The sequence below is a fragment of the Triturus cristatus genome, chromosome 12, assembly GCF_964204655.1.
Source record: "Triturus cristatus chromosome 12, aTriCri1.1, whole genome shotgun sequence".
NCBI classification, from domain to species: domain Eukaryota; kingdom Metazoa; phylum Chordata; class Amphibia; order Caudata; family Salamandridae; genus Triturus; species Triturus cristatus.
Window position 1 is genome coordinate 543523763 of NC_140595.1, and position 17522 is coordinate 543541284.

Here is a 17522-nt window from a genome sequence, read left to right on the forward strand (position 1 = left end):
ACAGTACTCATCCATTGATATTGATATAGGAGAAAACATCTCTTGATTTGCGTGACTCTCAACTCGCACCAAATACCTGATTGACATTAAAGTAAAATTCTTGTGATCATAGTCTTGCAAACTATAGTGTTATATCTCTTATTTAATTCATCACTGCCAAAAGTAGCTTTCAGGGAAACCTAAGTACAGAAACCTATATGATCCAATAAGATTGTGTTTTTGGGAGGCATGGATCTCACTCCTATGTTCTTAGTATAACATATATTTCTTTCTCCTGGTGCAAACAGTCTCATACATATTCTTCATTCCATTCACTGGACATTTATCAAAGACCTTAACCATAATATTATTGAGTAATATAGATGATTGAGATGAGATCAATGTATAATCTTTCCAGATCTATGTTTAACCAGTTTCTACCCTTTGTGGCATGGTTTGAGCGGGAGATCTATTGAAAGTCTCCCCTAGAAGGGAAAGCACGAGGTAATTCATTGACTTATCGGTTGTATTACAGGTCACCTGAGCTGATCTAAATCTTTGTTTTGACACATAGTGACAGTAGCATTCTCTAGCTAGACTGTTATAATCCTACATAGTGAATAAAAAGCTTTCCCTAATTGACTTGTAACAAAAGTAAAGAAATCAGATCATAGAAACCACATCAAATGAAGTCAACTCCTTCCACTTGAAAGAAGAGATCACATTCAAAATATTACAATATTTGTAAACCAATGCACTAAGAAATAGTATTGTGAGAAAAATGCACTGCCAAAGCAATAAGGTCCTTCTTCTATGTCATACAAATCTCATGCGCAAGGGTGTACAAGACGAGTTCCCTTTTATTGTTTTTTTCTGCTATGCACACAAGTAGGAGCTGAGCCACACAGGGATTCCGCCTGTCCGTTGTCTTTTTTCCTCACAGGTATGTTGTTAGTTCTTTTCTTTGCGAGATAGGGAAATTCATTACCTTTGTAGTTAGTTTGAGAGCAACCCGAAGTGGCTCCTCCGAGCAGCTTAGTCATAGCACTTTCTTTGACACAATTCGGCTACACTACTAGGTATAGTGTGTTTTGTTTTATGATGGCTCTTTGCTTTTGGGCTTGTACTGTAGGAGCCTCCAGTAACACACTCTCTAATTACTTTACATGATTTTGCAGCATATTGGTCACAGCATTAAGGGCTTATGTATGACAGAGTTTTATGTCACTGGGGGTACACCACGTTTCAGTTCTTACTCAGTGTCTTTCTTTGCTTAAATAGGAGTTTACCATGGGTTCTTGGTCCCTAAAGTGAACTTTTTTACTCTGAGTCTCACCAGACACGTTCTTGTTTCTTGTTTACTAGGTATGAATTGTCTAGTGTGCACTTCTTCTTTATAGACTATAACTACTAATATTTCTTCCTGTAGTTCGTTTAACCATACATAGAGCCTTACACCTTAGCACTCACTGCTCACTACATTACGGAGCTTATCCACGATTACGCTTACTTAAAATTACAGAATATGCCTAATCAGATTTCTAATTTATTGTTCTCTAGTCTAGTTTATTTACTCCCTGGATCTAAGTTACTTATTATAAATTGCAAACTTCTATTCCCCTGAGGTAACTATACCATTATATTATAATCTACAGTATTCTCTTCACTCTCCGGAATGTGTGGATTACTTAATTTCTGGACTTACTTCTGCCATGCATTTGGCCACCATCTCATACTCTTAGAGAGTAAGTTTGTAATCCTTCTATAATACACATCCTGTGAAAAGAATTATCTACTTTTATGGATACCAAACCTTAGTCTTCTTGATTCATTCTTTTACTTGACTTTTCTTAGTTGAGTGTAGTGCCATTACCTCCTGCCTTTACACAAAGTTTACACTTCTTATGACTCAACGGAGACCACCACACGACCTATTCAAGGGTGTCTCAACAGAAGGTTCTTTTTGGTCACCTTTTTTCAAAGTCATACTAATGTAAGCATCTTCTTGGACTCATCTATAACTGTTCCACTTCGTCATCTTTTCACAGTTGTATCTTATGTTGTTCTTCTTTGCATAAATTTCCACAGGCTTTAAAAAGTTACGAAGTGATGAAACGCGTTGGCTGTTCATCCACAAAGAACACAAAGTTGTATAGCATCTGTATGAGAAGAATGTCTGTTGGATTGTAGGAGAGTAGGATCTGCACTTATGATGCCCCCACTTTTTTCTGATGTATACACTGGTTTCTGGCTATAGTCTGGCTGGGTCCCTGCTAATCAGGGCCCCAGTCTCTCTGTTCTCTCTAAAAGACTTGGTGTGCATATTAGATGAACTAGTGATTGGATACTGTGGTACCTTATGAGCCCCTAGTATATGGTACCTAGGGCATAGGTACTTCACAGGCCTACCTGGGGCTGACGCATGCATTATGCCACCCCTGGGAAGCAGACTCAATCTGACACCACAAGCCTGCTACTGAAGCCTGGGTGAGGTAATGTTAGCACTCCTCACTGAGGTATAGGTGCCTATATCTCACCAAACACACACATATAAACCTATCAGTCACCCCTAAGGCAGGCTCTATCAATCCTGCGGGCAGGGAGCTTGGTTTACAATGTGAGGGGGTGCCTCTGCATGAGCAGGACCCCTCTGCAGCTGGCAGAGTCTATTCTCTGTGGCTGTTTGTGGATGCGGTTAAACCATATACTCTTAAGTGCATTATAACCTACCGGTAAATGCTAACTTTGGAATGACTGCATCAAAACATGTCGTGTTTGGTGTCAAACAACTTGGAATCATACCCCCACACCAACTGGTGTGGGAGTATGATCCCACCCTTCTAAAGGGGACGACATGTACCTACTGTGGTAACACAGTAGAAATCTGAAAGAGTCCTGGCATCACAAAATGGATGCCACCAGCACAGACACTGGGCTGCCCTCCTACTGCTGACTGAAACTCGCAGTGGAGGAGGCCCAACAATAGGCATCCTGTCAAAGGGAGGTGTCACCACCTTCCAGACAGGATTTAGTGTATTGGGGCTGGGTGGGTGCACTCCTAGAGTGCTTCGAAGTCCTGCACTGGGGAGCAGTAGACTCCTCTGTGCATATGCCAGCTCAAACCGGTTCAGGGGCTACCTGTCCCTGCTCTGGCACGAAACTCGACAAAGTGAAGTGGGTGTAACCACCCCCTACCCTGACCCTCCCAGAGGAGTGGTCATAGAGCTAGTCCCTCCCCTACCTTTAGTATAAGATAAGGAATCCTTGCCATTGCAAATCAGATATCCCTGAACGACGCTCTACAAGAAGAATCCTGGCCCTTCGATGTTCCACTACCTTTGAAAGACAGAATAATCTCCCTTGAAGTCAAGGAGGGACTCCCCTGCTTGGCAGGCACCAGAAACTCTAATCAACAGTCGCAAACTTTCCCACTCCCGCTGGAGTTCGAAGTCCCTGCAGCCCCAGAAGTGGATACCCTGACTTTTCGACAGCCATTTTGAGTCCCCAGCAGAGCTGATGCGAGTGGACCCCATGAGTGACGAGTACCAGCAATACCCGGGTACAATGCACTATTGTCGAGTGCAACCCCTTCACGACATTCTACGAACTTGTGCATTGGACCATTTGTGGCCCAAGCCTCCAGCAGGTTCTGCAGTGAAAATCAGAGGCCTACCCCATCCCGAGTGACCATGGGCTCCTGTGAAGCATTTCCTCACAAGGTATCTTTGTGATCCCTTGCCCATTGGCTTGTGGGTCCCCCAAAACTTTTTCTTTAAACCAAAGGGCTCCCCTGATTGCTCCAGGCCTGCCCTCCCTCACCCTTGCTGGGTGAGTCCCTCAGACCTTGTTGGTCTGCACCACTGACTTTATTCAGTTTCCATGAGACTTGCTGTTGCCAAGACTTGTTGGCTCCAATCCGGTTTCTGACACCTCAGTAAGCTGCAGACGTTATGGGTCACTCTGAATCCAGCTGCTGGTCATTGTTGATGCCTCCTGGTCCTCGTGAGTGAAGAGTCAAAACACCCTTGATCACCTGAAATCACCCGACTTCCGTGGGCATCCATCTTCCTGGCCCCGTGTCACTGGCAAGTGACTGTGAACACAGTCCCTTCTGCTTTCAGGTCTTCTACATCTTGAATCCAGCCTTGGATTCCACCGGACACTTCTTCAGTCTTCGCAAGCAGCAAATCTTCTTTGGTCTCCATAGAAAACAGCGACGCGACCCGACACCAAAAGACACCTATGCACCCGGCTTCCCTGGGTGAGGTAACTCGTGCAATCCGGTGCCCTAGTGTGTGTTGGCCCTCGAATTACTTACCTTGTAAGTGGCTTGCTTGTAGACTTCCTTGAAGTACCCTTAAACTTTAAAAATCCAACCGCGACTTGCTCCATTGAAATCAATAGGGAACCCGCGGCTGTGTTCTCACACTGCACGCGTCTCCCGTGGGTCTTTTAATTACCTGCTTTTGCTGCATTAGTGAAGCCCCAGCGATTCTACAGGCCCTAGGCCTTGCCCCCTTGCAAGTCGACTTTCATAAACCTCTTTTTTAGTATATGGTCTGGTACGCCCCAAGGGCCCCAGCCATATTTGTGCTTAACTTATTGTGAAACGTTGATATTTGAATGTGTTCCTGACTTCTAATCTCATAAAGAGATTAGTAGAGTGTGTCTAGAAATAAATACATATATATTTGATATATATACCTGTGTGGTGTCCTTTCATTTGGTAATTCAAGAGATTATAAGGTAAAACAAGGTGCTTTACATTCCTCTGAGACTTAGCCTGAAGGCTGCTCTCCACAGCTACCACTAGGATAGCTTTCTTTAAAAGGTTGTCTTAAACCTATCTACCATAAGAGTCGAATTGGACTGGTGAAAGATGGCCACTATAACTAGTGACCAGCATATGCCAGGCCAACTTCTCACATGGATCATAAGTCATAATAAACAGTAACAGTGCTCCTTACTAGTCCCTATTGCTTGGACAGTGTATATTTCTCACAGTACTATTCTTGAGTGCTTTGGTTTACATATATTGTATGATTTGACAGACTGGATCTTTTCAGTCTGCCATTAGACACCTTTGATAGTAAGGTGCCCAAACCATTATAGCACCAACAAACTAATCTGTATGCTGTGTATTTCAAACAACTTACCCACTACATATGAATCAGATGATGTGCGATATTTGAAACCACTACTACACATTATTATTTTGCTTTCCCATTCAAAATATGTTGGTCCAGTTTTGGACCTTGAAGCATTGTATCTATTGATGACCCGTTTATCCAAAACAAAGACATTGAAGGGCATAACATATTCTACAAAAAAGGTCTGAGTGATAAGTTGCTAATAGTGTTTGTAATTATAGATTTTTACATTATTTTGAATGCTACTGTTTACTAATGATTTGTAAAATTATCAGGACAATTTTATCAGTGCATGTCATGCTGGCAGATCATTAAGATGTGGAACATGCAACTCGAACATAAATCCAACACACCTTTGTTAAGGTTATATGGTAGACTTGTCTATCTTGTAAGGCAGTAATACCTATCATTCAAAAGATCATAAGCACATTGCAATGTGTTCCACGTCCTTATGCGTTCAGTGTTTTAACAGTCCTCTGGGATCCTCCATGCAGCACTACTAACAACCATGATGTCAAGGAATATTTAGACTCTTCTGAATATGTGAAAAGGCTTTACATCTGTATTGCCAATTATTTATTCAAGATCTCAAAAGTAACAGAAATACATTCATTTATTCAGGACAAGTAGAAAGATCAGTTGTGAGTTTAATGTATCAACTAATCATGGAGTAGTAACAATATTTTTTCTTTCATGACTGCATTTATCATGCATGATCAGAAAGTCATATAATAATGGATTTCCATTTCTAGATAATGGTTTCCCGCTTCTTCACGTATACCAGCAGGTCCTCGGTTTTACTGAACTTTGCATAAAATAGAGAGTTAAGAGGGTGTGTTGTGTTCTTAGCACTCTAAAGACTTAGTTCCACCATAACTCAATGAGGGTATCAATTCTGGAGCTTTTGTATTCATGTCTATAGTGTTGTAGTCTTAAAATTAATGTGATACAAATATTCTCAGTTAAAACTCAAACCACGGCCATGTGACGTGTCCCTTGTTGTGAGCCAGACTGAGTTTGAAAGTCGTGCCCTGCAACATAGCACTAACTAATCTCCTTGAGTTCATCTACTAATCCTTCCGAATATATGTATGAACTCGCATCCCTCCTCACTAATGATCACACTTAACTCCTCCTACTACATGGACTGGTCTCCTTCAGAGCATTAGACAAATCCCAGTAACCAACAACAACCTCTAATCATTGGATTAACCTTTAATCTTGAGTTCTGGAGCAGGTGCTGCCCAGCGTAAATTACTTCAAAGCCTCATCAGGGGCAGTAAGTGATATATAAATACAATTACAATACAATACCATTCCCACTATCTACTCTAACCCAGGAACATCTTAAGAATTTTGGGGGCCAAATATATTTTGAGGACCGCTGTTCAGAACAGCTTTACTCTTATGATCCAGTTTCAGCTCTTTCATGCCCTCTTTGGCCAGGTCACTGACAGCGCAGAGGCACATTGGCGCAAATTGGACATGGGTTTACATCTAGGGATAGTCAGGTGGTCTTTCAATATTGTAATGCAGCAGAGTAATATTGCTGTAAATAATCTCAGTGATACCCTCCCGTTTCTAATAGGTGAGGCTCTGATTTGAATAAAATAAACTTTTTCATGGACGTTGCATGAAACATAAGTACAACATTTATCTGCAAATGACTCTCGCACACCACCCACATTAAAATAAAGAAAAAAGGTATTTAAATCAATCTGTTTAAGATTAATCTAAGGCCACCAGGGCAAGACTGTCTGCAGAACAGAGTTGGCTCTATCATGAAAGGTTGGGGCTCTGGGCCAGAGCCCACTTTGTCCAAAAGTCTCTGCATTATTTTTTAAAAATATATATTACAAAAGCATTAAAGAATTTCAATGTCTTTTTCGTTTTCAACTCATTGCATTTGTGTCTGTATTCCCCTTTGTTTAGATACTGAGCTAGGCTCAATCCCCGCTCATCCCTTTCCTTTTAAATATTTGTGATGGGTGCAAGAATAGTGGTAGGCAAAACATTATTTTGAGTTTTTCTTCAACCACCAGCATTCTGTACAGCAGTCTGAAACAACAAAACCTTTGCAGTAATGCACGTTTATAAAATACACTAACGTGAAAAAAATTACTGAATAGATTGAAATGGTATTTTGCTACGATTTAGGGAATTATTTCGATTGTATAAATAAATAACTGCAAATACCATCTGATGTGTCGTTTTAAATACACACTGTTTTCTAACTTTTCCAAAAACTTCAAACTGTCTGCAGAATTTGCCCAGGGTACAATCTGAGAATATTAAACAAAAATGAATCCTATTTCATTCACTGTTTATGATTCATTCGTAACTTATCTTCAATACATTTCTGAACATCGCACTGGATTTTTAATTGTGTGACTCGCTAAAGAGGCAGACTTGATTCAGCCGGCCCACCTCCCACACAGCTGACCTGAAGCAAACAAATAATTCTGGATTGCTATGGATCCGAGTCACACAGAGTCAATGTTAAATTCCACTGTAATCGCAGACAAAAGGCATCCACGTAAATTAGGGTGAACAACTGGTATGGGCGCAAATTCAGGATTGTGAGAGTAAAAATTCAGGACATTCGGTCAAAAATCGGGACAAACGGTTTGTTTTACAGTAACATCAGAGGAGGTCGCGCAATAGTAGATAAGTAAGTAAATAGACAGCCAACATAAGTGCAAGTCAAAATTAGTTTATATTAGGTTGAGACAATCGTGCACTTCACAGTTTTTAGGTCGAGCCTATAGCGGCTCTGCAAGGCATGCTGTAATGGAGTATGCAGTGGAAGCTACGCCTACCCTCCGCCCATGTTTTTAATTGGCTTGTGTCATTGTCTTTTGTAAATGCTTCCTTCTGATTGAATATGAGGCTTGTTAGTCCCTCCTTTTTATGACCATGTCGTCATTTGTACGCTCCCATGTCTACTGGCCCCTTTACTTTGAGTGTTACAAGGTACGTGTTATTTAGACTGTGAGCACTACTTTTTCAGTGCATTCTCCCCTTCCCTCTGCCTGCACTCCTGTTGTCCATGCTTCCCCCCTCCAGTTGTCCATGATGTAATGCAATAGGTCTTGCGTAAATGCGAGTCCCATTGCATTGCAAATGCTTATTTACATCAGTCGGGCAGCCCTGAGGAGGAGTAGCGAGCTGACACAGGATGGTAGAGTGTCTGTGCATAAACATGCACAGTCAGACGTCGGCTCATGGGTTGAGACTGGCTTTGCGTTAATCAGTGGCAAAGCCTGCAGCGCCCCCTAGGTTTAGACCCGCCAATCCTAGAGCTCTGCGGCCAGGGTCTTGGCTGGGTAAGGAGGAGATATCCTCACCACTGGGGGAATCCGAGCAGGACGTCTCCGGGCCAGGAGAGCTGAGGGGCCCGGCCTTCAGGTGAGTAGCGGACAGGGCCCAGTCATCGCTCCCGGCGATGAAGGCAACAGAGAGGTAGGTTCCGGGGCTGTCACTAATAGAGGCAAACCGAGCATAGGCAGTAGTTCTCACAGGTGGGCTGATCTTTATTTACCTTGTCTGCAACAGCTCCTCTCAGCAGTTGGAGAACAGGGTCACTTATAAAGAAAACTGAATACAGCGGTTTTTTCATTCGCTTTTTTATATGATGGAGAGCCTGATCTCTCAATTACGTCACAAAATTCTATTGTCCCCGGAGCATGGCAAGGATCATATCACTACCCGCTTCCACCCCACGACCCGTAGAGTTTACCAGAGCCCCACTTTTATTGGGCATGAGTCCCATAGTGCCCTGTACCCCTATTTACTAGACACCAGGGTCCATGATCAGATTATCTGGAACTTCGCAGACACCCGGTGGAGGGAGCGATGCCTCACACCTTCCCACGCCTTTCATGTTTCCTGTTCTGATTACTGAATGCTCACTCGCTTACAGTGGGCCTCTGTCCTACAAACAGCAGAGCAAGTAGAAGCACATAGTGACTCCTGCACCCCTATCAGAGTCCTCTGATTGCTGCCAGTTCCCAGTAGTGTAGCCTTTTGCCCTTCATAATCCCATTGTATGTTGTTTTTTTTGTACTTCGTGACACATGTTCTCACAAAAGCATTCACGATCTCTTCTAATTTCTGCTCCCTTCAGAGTCCAATACAATCTGACCCTACAGTATCAACTGGACTTCCAATTAACCCATTCAACTCGTCTGTGCCCCTGTAATCAGTAGTAGAATTCACTGTCACATGGACCACGTTGCTGGCTCCGTTCCACCTTATATTTCCCCGTTCCCCCACTGCACAATTGCACGTCAAGCCCTTTCTCTTGCACCTAATAGTGTACCCTGAGCCAGTGTTACCATCAACTAATGGTCCCTCTCTTAGGCAACAAACGCCTCCTGATCCATGCTCTCGCTTAGTGTGACCCTTACCCCTGTCACCGTTGTCCACAATACAAGAACAGATGCGACCACAGTCTGCACCTACACTAGGTCATACCGAATTGAAATGCAAAGTACATGTGCGCAGATTCTGTGTTTCTTCAGAGGCACGCCTCTGGTGATCATTTCATATCAAAAGGGCAACAAAATGGTGACACAATATGCTGTTTTCAGTACCAGTACAACCTCAATTAGTCCAGTGGACGAAGTAATAGCCTACACATAAATTATCAAGAATCTCGAGGAAATGTGTTTAATTATTCGTAGGCAGTGCAGCGGTCAAGCTTCAATAATTATACAAAATACTTTGCAGCTCTTTAACGTTATTTCATTTCTGTACGTTAGGTATTGTGGTCTCAGTTTCCTACTTGTGCTTTTATGTTAGGTAGCTTCTCCTTATTTCATGTATATGTATGTAATATCTGAACCAAAAATGATGTGAAACCAAAGTATACAAGAGTACTGAACTAAGGTCTCAATCCATTTTCTGCTATTAAAAACACCACTCTAACTTAACCGGCTCTTGCACGAGAACATCAGCCATCAAGAAGCATTCAGGCTCTCATCAGGAGTGGCTCGGTAATTGGTGTGATATTTATTGTGCTTGATAAGATCTGACTCCGCTGAGCAACAAATATCAAGTTCAAAAGTAGCTTTATTCGATAACAAGTATCTTAAAAGCAATAACATAAAAAACAGACATCAGAAGAGTACGAATTATCAGATAAAACGTGATCTAAAAATATACAATCCATAAAAACAGCAATTAAAAATTTCCATAAAAACATAACAGTGGGCAATTTCAGATAAAGGGTTTTGTATAATCATAAGTTAGTTCAGTTTCAACTTGTTTTCAATTTATAGAGCAAATATTTAAAAAGAAATGCAACAGAAAATGCGCTATAAGCGCAATAGTTCATCTAGGTGGTGGCGCGTAGTGTTTTAAGCCTTACTATCCAGGCACGGCCAAGATACTTGGCCACGCCACAAGCCAAGAAGGTCCGTGCATCCGTTTTCAGTATACGCAAGGCAACCCTGTGTTCACGAGTGCCCAATGAACTACAAATAGGTTTTAACCTTCTTGTTCTTGCCTTCTTATAAGCGGGGCAAGCAAACATAAAATGGGCCAAGGTTTCAGCTGGAGCCTTGCAGCACGGGCAATCCACTGTTGTCTGATGCGGGACACTCCATTTTACAGTTAATTCTTGTATCGGGAGTGTACCTATCCTAAACTGGATGTAAAGTGCCCTGTCACGTGGTGTCTAAATTCATCTGTGAGTCTTCCTAGTCTTGAGTTGCAATGCTCTTGTGCATCCACCCAAGCCCAGTAGCGCTTTTTTAGGTCGACCTTACTAGGTGGGATTTGATTTTCCCACGAGTCCTTCAAGCCAAGCGCCAAAACCAATTTTTTAAGATTAGATAACCAACTAATCTTTTGATTGCCCTCCATAGCCATCACTTCTGTAAGCGCAGAGGCATAACTATCAATCTCTGGAGTGCGACGCAGGCGGGCACAAAATAACAGGGGCCGCAGCCTAGCAATATCTTTGAAAGAGCACCTACCCAGATCACTCATCAGGGGTTTTAGGGGTACCTTGCTGGGAAGCATCACTATCCCTAAAAAATTTCTGTTCAGATCTGCAAATTCCATCGACATTGTCAAAACCTCATAATTCGGCACCATAGAGAGCTGAGCTAACAGCTTTAGCTGCATAAATCGTGAGGGCAGGAGCCACAGGTCTGCTCTGCAAGGAGCGATTCTCTTTAAGTAGTGTTCCTACCACATGTTTGTGGCTCAAGAGCATTTTGTCAATATGGTGCCTCCAATGCATTTTCTCAGCAAGCCGAATCCCCAGGTAATCAAACGTTAGAACTCGCTCTAAGCGTGTATCATCTAGTATAAAATTAGCTTTATGTGGCTTGTAGGGATTAAACATCATAAGCTTAGTTTTGGTGGTGTTAACAACCAACCCCCTAGATTCACAGGCAACAAATATCATCCATTTACGAGTTTTTGGAGAACAACATTAAGATTTAGGTTCTTACTGCACCAAACTCTACATGTTCCTGTACATTACTGGACATTTTTTTCCTCATAAATATCGGCTTGTTTGACATGTTGATATTTCTCTAGAAACTTGTAATTACCATATGTGATGTAACAGACGTTACTGAACACATTACAGTTAACCGGGTCACTCCTAATGAGGGCCTAATAGCCTCATTACAAGTGCCTTGTTTAATTCTGCTATAAAGGGTAACTTCTGCACTGAGCAAAATGTATATATTTTAGCCTGTAGCGGACTACACCGGCTTTTAAAGGCCCGCTCCAGCGTTAAAGGCCCGAGCCGAAGGCGAGGGACTTTAACAAGGGAGCAGGACTTTAATAGTCGGTATAGCCCAGCTACGAAGAGCTAGAAGGCTATTAGAACATTCTGCCCTCATTAACTAACAAATAAAACAAAGGCTTCAGGGAGCGCGAGGGGATTGAAATCCCCTGTGAACAAAGAAACATTGGAATGTTGGAACTCCGGGCTTATACCAGTACATTCCAATGTACTAATTTATCGTACCAGGTCAATTATGGGTGCGAAAAACTCTGCATCCCCGAATACATTTCTTCAGGTCAAGCTTGCTGAATGTACCAGGGAAATATACCCAGAACATTGTTAGATATGTAGACTTTGGTGCAGTAAGTAACAAAATCTGCATGTTGTGCAGCATGTTGCAGAAAAAATTTGCAATAGGCGATAATTCTCGTGCATGTTTAAAAAAAAAACCTCAATGCTGGATTTTAAATGTGGACTGATTATTGCATTAGACACTGGGGCACTTGTAATGGGGTCCTAAGAGGCACATATCCACTCCTACACTTGCCCATGATTCGAAATGAAGCAATTTAGGAGTGTTGTACCAGAATTCTTTAGATCTTATACTAGAATAACATTTATCTTTCTTTACATGTACATCTGTTTTCAGTGTTGCTCACATTGCAACTTCGATAGAAATTTATTTTTTCGAGTGAAGTCATTTCAGGGCAGGGCATGGCTCATTGGCTGCTTAGCTAAACTACAACAAGTGAAATTGTATGATTACATATAAACAAGAGAAGTGTATGCCGACTAGGATTTGGCTATTTTGGCAAAGATAGAAGGTTATAATGGCTGGCTACACACCTGTCACCCATTGGCCGCCATTAAAGTGAAAGCTTGACTTGGGATGCTTTTAGAAAACAGAATTTGCAATGCAATAGGTCTCAGATTTGTGAGAGTTTGAGCTTTTAGCATTGTAAATGACAATGCCTTTTAGTTATGTTTTAAAAACCAATACATAAATAAAAGGCATTGTCATTTACAATTCCAATAGCTCAAACTTGCGGAAATGCGAGACCGATTGAATTGCCAATGCTTGTCTGGTTTGTGTGCAGCTTTGAGCAACTCTGCAGGTCTTTTTGTAGTTTTTCATATTATCATAATCTATTGATATGGTTACTGCACCGAGTTGTCCAGTCTTATATTTTGTTTACAGTTCATGGTCCAGAGCAGGAATGTTTGACAAGTGGTCTGGAACATCTGCTCAGAAGGACTTTGTTACTAGCATCTCATGTCTCAGTGCCATTTTGAGATGTAAAGCAGCAAGTATAGAATGTGGATAATGGGACCAGCAATGCCGGACTAGAGTACAGTCCTCGGAGTGGCCATCTTTATGTGTCAGATCGCTTTGCGTATTCCATGTCTGTTCAGCTGGTGATGACTGGCTTAGGGGCTGGTACTGTACTGAGTGATGAATAAGACCCATAGCAGACAGGTCTTGTGTGAGGGTAGGAACATGAAGCAGGAAAAAGGAGTTGTTAACCGGCCAACATGAGCTATAATTGGCTGCAGACTGCTGATTGTTGTGGCATTATTGTGGGCCAGAATGGTGAGATAGGAGTTGACATAACTACATAATGCCCTGGCTAGCCTATATCAGCCCTCCTTATTCTATCTGCAGATGGGAAATAGTATACTGCTTGGGCCATTTCATTTCTGCTAGCTGTAAACTGCAGATTCTCATTGATGCACAGTAGTGAGCTACAGACTAGAAACTGTATACTTTGTTGAGGCATTATTGCAGGTCAGAAGAAGGCACTGTCTTTTAAATACAGAACATTTTCCATTGCATGGAAGCAAATTGACAACATGCAGTTTTACTGATAAAACTATATAGCGCACAAATGATAATGTGTAGAAATGTGGTTTCTGCAAATATGTATGATTTGAACATCACCAAGTAAAGCATCTGAAATACAAACAAGTGTTCCATTTGTGGTTTTCAGACTGCTGATATCTTTTGAAACATTTGCACAGTTGATTTACAGGTATTAAAAAGTTTTGTGTTACAAAAAAACTGACAGCTTACAGCCTATGGTTTCACACACCCTTTACCACCCCAAAAAGAATGTCAACTAGTCCACTTTACTATTCTGTCTTTGACTGCAGAGTTATAGAATTTTGTAAACACCAATCCACATGTTAAAGGAATAAACAGACATTTGTCAGACGATACAGCCTGACATAGGCCCTCAATTCTTCAACACATTCTGAGGTTGGCAGTGTGGGAGCAGGGTGACACGTGCCAGCCCCGCTACCACACTGCCAAAGCTCACTGCCAGCCAGATTATGTCGTCTGGCGAGCAGTCTTTTGGCATTCCCATGGTGGTGACTATTAACAAGACACCTCAATGGGAACATCAAAGCAAGTTTCTGCACGGCACACTCTGTGCTCCCCTGTATGCATCCCTATGGCCCTGAGGCACCAAGGATCCCTTAGTTCCCCCACCGCCAGCCTTTTCATTGCCAGCTCACCGCCATGAAAAGGCTGGCAGTGAAGGAACTCGTAATATGCTTGGCGGGGACGCAGCTGCACCACCAGCATATTACTGCCTAACACCACTGCAACACCACTGGGGAACAGTGGTTCCCCAGCAGTTGCAGTGGGCCTGCATCAGTCCGACTGCCAAACTCAAAATAGGAAGGTCAGACCACAGGTGTGGCAGCAGCAGGTAATGAGGGAGAAATCCATCCAAGTCTGCAGCACGAGGCAATTGCCTGGAAGGTTACAATGTAGTTCTAGAAGATTTTGGGATTAGTGCACACTGGTCATGTTATGTTAGACATTTCTAATTGTGCTCTTCATTCTTCATTAACTAGATTTGTTGAAATTAATAATTGTACAGAAACAGGGATTATAATAAAATGAGATCTCTCTGTTCATAGACTATGCCTTTCTACCAGTCCATCCCACAATCTGCTCCTGAAGTGCTTTTATCTTAGGGCCTGAGACACTGCATAGGCTACAGGAATGAGAACTACGCCCCTGGCAGGGCCAGCTTTACTGCTAGTTCCACCCGGTGTGACAATCTTTGTTGGTGCCGCCCTCCCAAAGATCTCATTCTCCAAGGATTCCCTCAGTACCACCATTCAACGGTGTCCCTCTTTTCTCCATATACCCTCTCCCATGCATATTTAATGTATTTTCTTGTGGTATGTAGGATGCTGGCTCTGTATATACTATACCAAAAGTAGGTATAGTGTGCACTGTGGAACCCCAAAGGTAGGCAGAGGTAAACGTAGATAGCACCTTACTCTTTATTTGTGGTAGGGTGGGCGAGCAGTAAGGCTTTATCAGAGGGTAGTGTTAAGCATTTGTTGTACACACTCAGGCAGCAAATGATGTCATACACTCAAAAACTGAACTCAGACCAATTTGTTTGTATAAAAATATTATTTTGTTATATTTATTTTCTAGAACCAAGCAAGTCTGATACAGGTAAGTGTAAATGGTCCTTTTCAAGGCACGTTGAACAATACAAGCATGCAGAATGAAAATGACTTTGTTACATGTTTCTAAATCTTTTCAGTACAGTGGAAATTACTGTTAGATTACTTTTGATTACATTTCAGATTACTTTATGGATTCCGTTTTCTACTCAGGGTGATATGCCCAGATATCACACTGGGACATTTTCTAGAGAAATGGCAAGTAAAGCAGTTTTTAGATATATGCAGTTTTTAAAGTTCTCATACAAAACCAACTCCACAAAATTTTCGATGTATTCCTATGGAGAAAATGTGGTTATCGCTTAACAGGTAAGTACTTGGTTGTGGGAGTTGGTATTCTGGGGTAAGAACCAGGGTTCCCCCAGGGTCAAAGATGCACTGTTGAAACACCCTCAGTAGCACGGGTGCAGAGTGCTGAGGCCCAATGTTATCCAATGGGGGATAGGCGGCCTCCTGTTGGTGGCTACTCACGAGCAGGCCACAGGATTGTGGAAACGAAACTCCTGGGGTTTAGAGCAGGGCAAAGGGGGATCCGAGTTAGCATCTAAAGAACACCCGCAGCGGCAGAAGGGCAGCTGGGGGCTGTTTTGGCATTCGGTGTCCTATTGTTTTCAATGGGGATTCTTCTGTTTTAACATAGTCTGCAGGCTCGGGGATGAACATCTTCTGGAGGTGACCACCGATTGGAGAGGTTAGTTGGGATGTCTGAGGATGGTGGGACATCGTCGGATGGGCCACCTAAGGCCGTGGGACGTCAGGTGCAGTGGGGTCTTTAGGTGTCGGGTTTTCCTTACCAGTTCTGGTTCCGGTTGGGGGGATCCTCCAGAAAGAGGCTGCAGGCGTCGTTTGGAGATTCGAGGCAGGTCAGAGATCACCAGATCTCAGGTCAGGATCTCCAGGGAGACCTCCTTGTGGTGTTGGACCACTTGAACTTGGGCCGTGGGCATCAGGTGCAGAGTGGTGCAGACTTGCTGGTTTGGTCGGTGTCAGATTCTGTGGGTGAGCAAATCCGGTGCTCACGGGGGACAAAGTCTTTCGTGTGGAAGGCAGGGCAGGCCCTCAGGGTTCTTGAGGTTGCTGGCTACAGGACACACCGGGATTTCTCTGGAGCAGGTTTGAGGTGCAGATAGGCTAGTAGGGGAGGGAGGAGGACAGTGTGTGTCCTCCTCTTCTTAGTTTAGTATGGCTTTGTCGGTCCTTCTTCTCCTCTTCTTCTTCTCTGTTCTTGTCTGAGGCGGCAAGGTTCATGGTTGCTCCTAAATACTAGATGTAGAGGTTTTACAGGAAGGTAAAGGTTGGGACTAATGGTTCCCTTCCTTGTGGTCGGTACATGCCCTAATATTCCACCCTCCAATTGGAGGGGGCATTTGCCTCACTCTGGTTGACTGGGTCCCCCCTTCTGCAAGATGGCAGGGACTGAGAGTTGTACTTCACCACGCGTCCCCTACCTGAGGGGTGGGGTTGGCAAAGGTGGGCACACCTCCCTTTCTCACTTGGTTTTCCCACCGATTCTCCCATCCAAAGTGGGGGTCAGAACCGGTGGGGGATAGTTGCTGAAAGCAGCAAAGGCCTGGGGTAGCTCACAAGGTGGCAAGCCTTTGAAGCTTCTGCTTCGTGGACCCTGCCCATCCTGAGGGGGGGGAGGTTTGGCACCTCATCCCAGGATGTGCATTGTTTCAGACCCCCGAGAGCAGCAGGCTCTCAACCTAGGTGGTGACAGCTGGCGAGCAGCCACTCAGCCTGCACACTAGTGTTAGGTCATTTTTCAGGGGAATCTCTAAGATGCCCTCTGAGTGCATTTTAATTAAATCCCACACTGGCATCAATGTGGGATTAATGTGCTGAGAAGTTTGATACCAAACTTCCCAGTTTTCAGTGAAGCCATCATGATGCTGTGGAGTTCGTAATGACAAACTCCCAGCACCATATACTATTAATGGCATTACTGAACTTACAAAGTCTAAGGATGGGCTTAGACACTGTAATGGGTACAGGGCTCATGTACCTGTACCATCACCACTGGTATAGTGCAACCAGCTAGATCAGTGGCTTACCAATGCCAGGGCAGTGGGTTGCAGGCATGGCACACAGGGATGTGTGCCATGTTGACTCTTCACTTTGTTCTCCACCAAAGCACACAGCCTGCAAAGGCA